General features: G+C 48.4%; 1 protein-coding gene across 1 annotated transcript in view; it reads right to left on the bottom strand.

Moving 5' to 3' along the window:
• Eef2k (eukaryotic elongation factor 2 kinase) overlaps nucleotides 1-1,891 on the bottom strand; it is a 52,358-nt gene extending 50,467 nt beyond the window's left edge. Inside the window, exon 1 of the mRNA XM_013011374.1 lies at nucleotides 1,855-1,891. The gene's annotated coding sequence lies outside the window, so the exon portion shown is untranslated. The remainder of the gene's footprint in view (nucleotides 1-1,854) is intronic.
• Nucleotides 1,892-6,238: the final 4,347 nt, after the last annotated feature.

The raw sequence follows: 6,238 nt of genomic DNA, 5'->3' as shown, positions 1-6,238 counted from the left end.
GGCTTTTTTCTTTTTGCTTATGTGGTGCTGAGGAATTGAACCCAGGGCCTCAGGCATGCAAGGCAAGCGCTCTACCACTGAGCCACCTTCCCAGCCCTCTTGTTCATTTTCTTCCCAATAATTCTACCAGGCTGAAATTGATCTGTTTGGCTTTTACTGTTGCTCACTGGGTAGTTCAGGAAGTGCCTGGCAGAGAAGGCGCTCAGTGCACTTTCCTGGAATAAACAAGCACCTCCAAGGATGTGCTCCGCAGCCTAAAAACTGCTAACAGCACTAGCTGTACACCCGGGAGGCTGGTTACTTAAACTGCTGTGCATCTTCCTCCCCCAGGAAGTACTGTGACTGCTGGATGGAAAGAGGAAGCTCTGATAAGCACAGGCTTGCAAAGATAGTCAAGACCCAGTTCAGTGAGATTATAGGATAGAATGCTCAGCTAACTGGTAATTCACGCTCATTTTTACAGCCACTGTGTTTTTAGCAAAAGCTCTAAGAACGGGATGGGGGAAGAGATTCATCTTTTCCACAGTGCTGGGATAATAGATAAGCTTCATTTACCTCTTCCTCACACCACAGTCAAAAATTATCTGAAAATGGATCGAAGACTTCATTATAATGGTAAATCTGCTAGGCACTGGTAGAGCTCATGCCTGTAAATTTCCTGCCCAGGCTAGCTTTGAACTGAGATCCTCAGATCTCAGCTCCCTGAGTAGCTAGGATTACAGGCGTAAGGCAATGATGCCTGACCTTTATCTATTTTGCTCAAGGCTGGTACTCTACTACTTGAGCCACAGCTTTACCTCTGGCTTTATGTTGGTTAGTTGAAGTCTCCTAGACTTTTGTGCTGGGACTGGTTTTGAACCACAGTCTTCAGGATTCAGTCTCCTGAGTAGCTTAAAGGCCTAAGCCACTCATGCCTGACTGCTGTTTTTCAATCTTGTATTCTGTTATCCTTTGTTTGTTAACACTCTGCCTATTAACAGTTTGTGAAACTTCATGTCTTTTCTAAATTTGTTTCTTACCCTTTAGCCAAGACAGAGTCTCCAAACTGAGCCAAGATCAAAGAGATTTGATCCTACTTGCAATTCAAATCTCTTGGTCACCTGTTCCCAGCCTCAGTGTGCTCTGTTTTGCCCAGGTCACTGCTTGGCCACCGTCCCTGCTGACTGAGTCAGAGGTGCTGGTGGGTTGACCAGACACAGCATCTCTGGGGGCTAAGATGGTGCCAGGGAAAAGCCAGAAACACAGCTTCAGCTGCAGACCCCAGGCACTTGCTCAGTGCTTAACTACAGCGGCAGAAGCCTGGCTGTCAGATGAAAAATCCTGGCTCTGCTACCAAGAATCTTGCCAAATTAATCTACCTTGCAAACTCATTTATTTATTTACTTACTTATTTGCTATTCCAGACCAGCTTGAACTCAGGGCTTGGGTGCTGTCTCTTCTTTTGCCCAAGGCTCTCTACCACATGGAGACACAGCACTACTGGCTTTTTCTGTTTATGTGGTACTGAGAAATTGAACCCAGGGATTCAAGCATGGGAGGCAAGCACTCTACCACTAAGCCACCTAGCATTTTTGCTGGCTCTTTTGGAGATGGAATTTTGTGGCTTTTTTTGCCCAAGATGGCTTCAAACCTTGATGTTCAGATCTCAGCCTCCTAAGTAGCTAGGATTACAAGTGTGTACCACCAGTGTCTTTACAGCCAGGTTACTGTGGTTCCACAGCTAGTGCATAGAGCTTGTAAGAACCGTAGCCTATGACCATATCCTACCACCAACCTAACATCCTGACTCTGGGACCCCAGAGCTGCTGCAGACAAGCAGTTATGACCTCACCTGGCACTGAGCATTGTACTCACACACCAGGCGTGTCCAGAACTGAGTGCTCCTGGTCTGCCTTGTAGCTTCTGAACCGTCATGAATCTGCTCTTGATGCAGGTATGGTTGCTGTCAAAGATTCTTTTCTCCCGGCACAGCGCTAAGCACTTGGCCCCTTGGAATAAGGACTACATTTCCCAGACTCCTTTGCAGCACGCTGTAACCAACCTCTGGCCAATAAGCATATAAGCAGAAGGGCTGCACACAACTTTTAAGGGAGGGCTCTTAAAGGGAGAGAAGGTAACCTTCCCATTTCCCCCTTCCTTCTGGTTGGAAAGCAGGTGTGATTGCTAAAGCAGATCTATTATAGCCACCAGGTGCAAGCAAAGTGCAAAGCCAGGAGACAGCACCTGGGTCTCTCACATCACAAGGCAGTATTAATCTTCTTGGGGACTTACAATCTCCATAGTTTGATATCTAAATCTGTATAATCTATTGTAATCTTCTTTTTCCCCTTGTTAATCCTACCTGGGCTGGCAGCCCTTTCTCTTCCAAGCCATAAAATGTCACATCCCTTATGATAAACTGCCTGGGAAAGGTCAGCCTGGGAAACTGTGGCCTCAGTCCATGTCCTAAATTCGCAGCTGCTCTCCCATTTGTACAGGAAGACAGGCTCCTGGGGGTCTTCCATTCCCCCAGATTGGCAAGGGATTCTTTAAAAAAAATATTTTTGTTATTATAAAGGTGATTTTATATAGGGCTTACAATTATGTAAGTTAGGTAATATTTCTTTCTAGACAATGTCACCCCTTCCTTCGCTCTCTCCCAGTTTTTCCCTCCTGTCCCCATCCACAAGTTGTTCATTTTCAACAGTGTCCAGTGAGCGCCACTGCTGTAATTGTTCACCCATTGGCCCTCCATTTCTGTGCCCCCCCTTATCCTCCTAAAGACAGACAAACAAATAAAACAAAAACAACAAAGAAAAAACCCTCATTTCCATTTCCCAAAGTTCACTTTGATAAATATCTGATCAGAGGCACATAAGCACTGTGCCTTTGTGCTCCTCCCCAAGAGTGTCCTTCTCTGCTCTCACTGCGTGCGAATGCCTACAGTCCTGGTGATCTATCATCTCCTTCCGCATATTAGAGAAAACACGTGCCATTTGTCTCTCTGAGTTTGGCTTACCTCACTTAACATGATTTGTTCTAGGTCAATCCATTTCCCTCTTGCAAGGGATTCTTTTTTTTTGGTCGGTTGTGGGGTTTGAACCTGGGGCCTGGGTGCTGTCCCTGAGTTCTTTTGCTCAAGGCTAGCACTCTGCAGTACTCCACTTCCAGTTTTTGTTGTTTGGTTTTTGTCGGTCTCGTGGGGCTTGAACTCTGGGCCTGGGCACTCCCCTCAGCTCTTCAGCTCAATGCTAGTGCTCTACCACTTGAGCCACAGCGCCACTCCCGGCCTTTTCTGTTTATGTGGTGCTGAGGAATCGAACCTAGGGCCTCATGCATGTGAGGCAAGCGCTCTACCACTGAGCCACCTTCTCATCCTCTCCATTTCCAGTTTTCAGGTGGTTAATTAGAGATAAGAGTCTCACAGACTTCCCTGCCCCAGCTGGCTTTGAACCGCGATCCTCAGATCACAGCCTCCTGAGTAGCTAGGATTACAAGTGTGAGCCACCAGCCCCCGGCGGACAAAGGATTTTGTTAACCCACAACTACAACCCAGCTCCCGACTCCTGTTCTGACATCAGGCCTCCTGTTAATCTCCACCTAACTTATTCTTTCCTCAGCCAAAGACAGAGCTTGCTCCTGTGAACAGAGAGCCCGAACACAGGACCAAGTGTCTTCCCCTCAGGCCCAGACACACCCCAAGAAAATATTCCCAAAGACAGGCGGAGTCAGGGACCCCAACTCCAACCCTACTCTGCCCCTTGCCCTTCGTGACTTCAGCTCTGGCCTGAACAGTCCCAGGGGACCTGAGGGCGAGAGGCAGCTCAGCTCTGCCCCCACTGCGGTGCTGGCACAAAGCCAGTGCTGAGATGGCTGTCACCAACATTATTTATCACCAGGCAGGCTGGCAGCCCAAACATCTGGTTAGTGGCCAGGCCAGTTTCTTCTCAGGGAGCAGGCTATTTGAGGCTCTCGTCATGAGACCCACTCTCTGAATCTTGCTATTCAGGGGTACTCTGGCAGCCAGAAGAGCAGGAAACCACACTTGGAAAGCTTGGGGGAGGCCTGGGGGTCAAGCCACAGTGACAGCTGGACCTCCTGGGACCTCCCTCACCAGGGGCCTGCCTATGGCAGAAGCAGCTGCAATATTCCCACCCCACCCCCAACTCCAGGAGCCAGCAACCAAGAGCAAATATGGCCTGCCCTGCCTTGGCCACACATGGCAAGACATAAGAGCATACCTTGTCAGTGACGCAGGACGCAAAGGTAACTACAGGACGCTTCACGTACTTTTTTTTGGTGGGGGGAGGACACTAGGAATAAAACTCAGGATCTCAACCTTGCAGCTCTACCAATTGAGCCACTCAGTCCTCGTGCATTGAGTTTGTACTTCAGACAGGGTCTCACACTTTTACCCAGTCCCATTTTATACTGAGATTCTCCTACCTGTGTCTCCCAGGGAGCAAGGATTACAGGTATGCCAGCTGTTTGCATTGTTTTTTTTTTTTTCCTCAGAAGAAAATGAGGCTGGGAACTGGCAGCTCATGTCTAAATCCTAGCTACTCAGCAGGCTGAGATCTGAGAATCACAGTTTATAAAGCCAGAGCAGAAAAGTCTTTGCCAATTCTTATCTCCAGTTAACCAGCAAAAAGCCAGAAGTGGAGGTATGGTTTAAGTGGCAAAGCACCAGCCTTGAGTGAAAAAGCTGATTAAGAGCTGGAGGCCCCTGAGTTCAAGCTCCAGTACTGGCACCGAAAAAGAAAAATGACAACTCAATGCTGGGGTCCAAGGTGGCCCAGAATGAGCCTGGTCTTCTCCCATGGTGGCCTTCAGATTCAGGGGCCACTTCTGCCTAGCCCAGCAGCATCCTTCACCGCCAAGTACAAGTTGGCATCAAGCCAGTCCTTCATGTGTGTTATTTGTCTGTCTCATTTCTATTGAGGCTCAGGAGAGCTCAAGCTCATTTCCTGTCACCACCCCCTGCAGCGCCAGTCACACCTTCCTTCTCATGCTGAGAGGAATTTAGCCAGCAGCAGACAGGCTTGAAAGCCACCAGAGTGGGATGGGCCTGGAAGGGTGGGGGGAGAGCAGAAAGGCACCAGTAGAGACCAAGCCGTAGTCATCACACTAGGAGATTGGAGAAACACAGGCTGGGTGGCCTACAAGCAGAAAGATCAGAGTTCAAGGGCAGCCTGGACTAAATAGGAAACTATGCCTTAAAAAAAAAAATACAAAACAAAGGAGGAGGTTAACAATGCTTGATAGGAAATGTACTCATTACCTTGCTCGTGTAACTGTAACCCCTCTGTACAGTATTTTTACAATAAAAATGTATAAAAATACACCCAATATATTGACTGACAGTTGACGTTCTGCAGCGTGGGGCCAGCGTTTGGAGCCTGGGCTCCTCTGAGTAAGAGCAGACCAAGTGGAGCAGGCTGTGACCACTTCGGGACTGTACATAATCCTGTCTTTCTGTTTTGTGTCAGTCCTGGGCTTGAATACTGTCTGGCTTGAACAGGTTCTAGGCACTGTCCCTGAGTGTTTCTGCTCAAGGCTAGTGCTCCACCACTTTGAACCACAGCTCCACTTCCGGTTTTCTGGTGGTTAATTGGAGACAAGTGCCTCATGGACTTTCCTGCCTGTACTGGCTTTGAACTGTCATCCTCAGAGCTCAGCCTCTTGAGTAGCTAGGATTATAAGCATGAGTCACCAACACCTGGCGTCCCTTAGCTTTTTTGCTCAGTGTTCTACCACTTGAGCCAGTTTCACTTTTGACTTTTTGGTGGTTAATTGGAAATAAGTCTCATGGACTTTCCTGCCTGGACTGGCTTTGAACTGTAATCCCCAGATTGAAGCATCCTGAGCAGCTAGGACTACAGGCATGATCCACCAGCACCTAGATTTGTATGTGTACGTGCATTCCAGTACTGGGACTTGAACACAGGGCCTCATGCTCTTCCTTATTGTTTTCACCCAAGGCTGGCACTCTATCACTTGAGCCATAGCTCCACTTCCAGTTTGGGGGTGGTTAACTGGAAATAAAGAGTTCCATGAAAAAGAGTCGGGGCTGGGAAGGTGGTTCAGTGGTAGAGCACTTGCCTTGCATGCATGAGGCCCTAGGTTCTATTCCTCAGCACCACATAAGCAAAAAGAAAAAAGCCTAAGTGGCGCTGTGGCTCAAGTGGTAGAGTGCTAGCCTTGAGCTGAAGAGCTGAGGGACAGCGCCCAGGCCCAGAGTTCAGGCCCCACGACCGGA

The sequence above is a fragment of the Dipodomys ordii genome, unplaced genomic scaffold (assembly GCF_000151885.1).
Source record: "Dipodomys ordii isolate 6190 unplaced genomic scaffold, Dord_2.0 Scaffold14, whole genome shotgun sequence".
Taxonomy (NCBI): Eukaryota; Metazoa; Chordata; class Mammalia; order Rodentia; family Heteromyidae; genus Dipodomys; species Dipodomys ordii.
The sequence above is the reverse complement of the archived record's forward strand: the minus strand, read 5'-3'. Positions and strand labels throughout refer to the sequence as shown.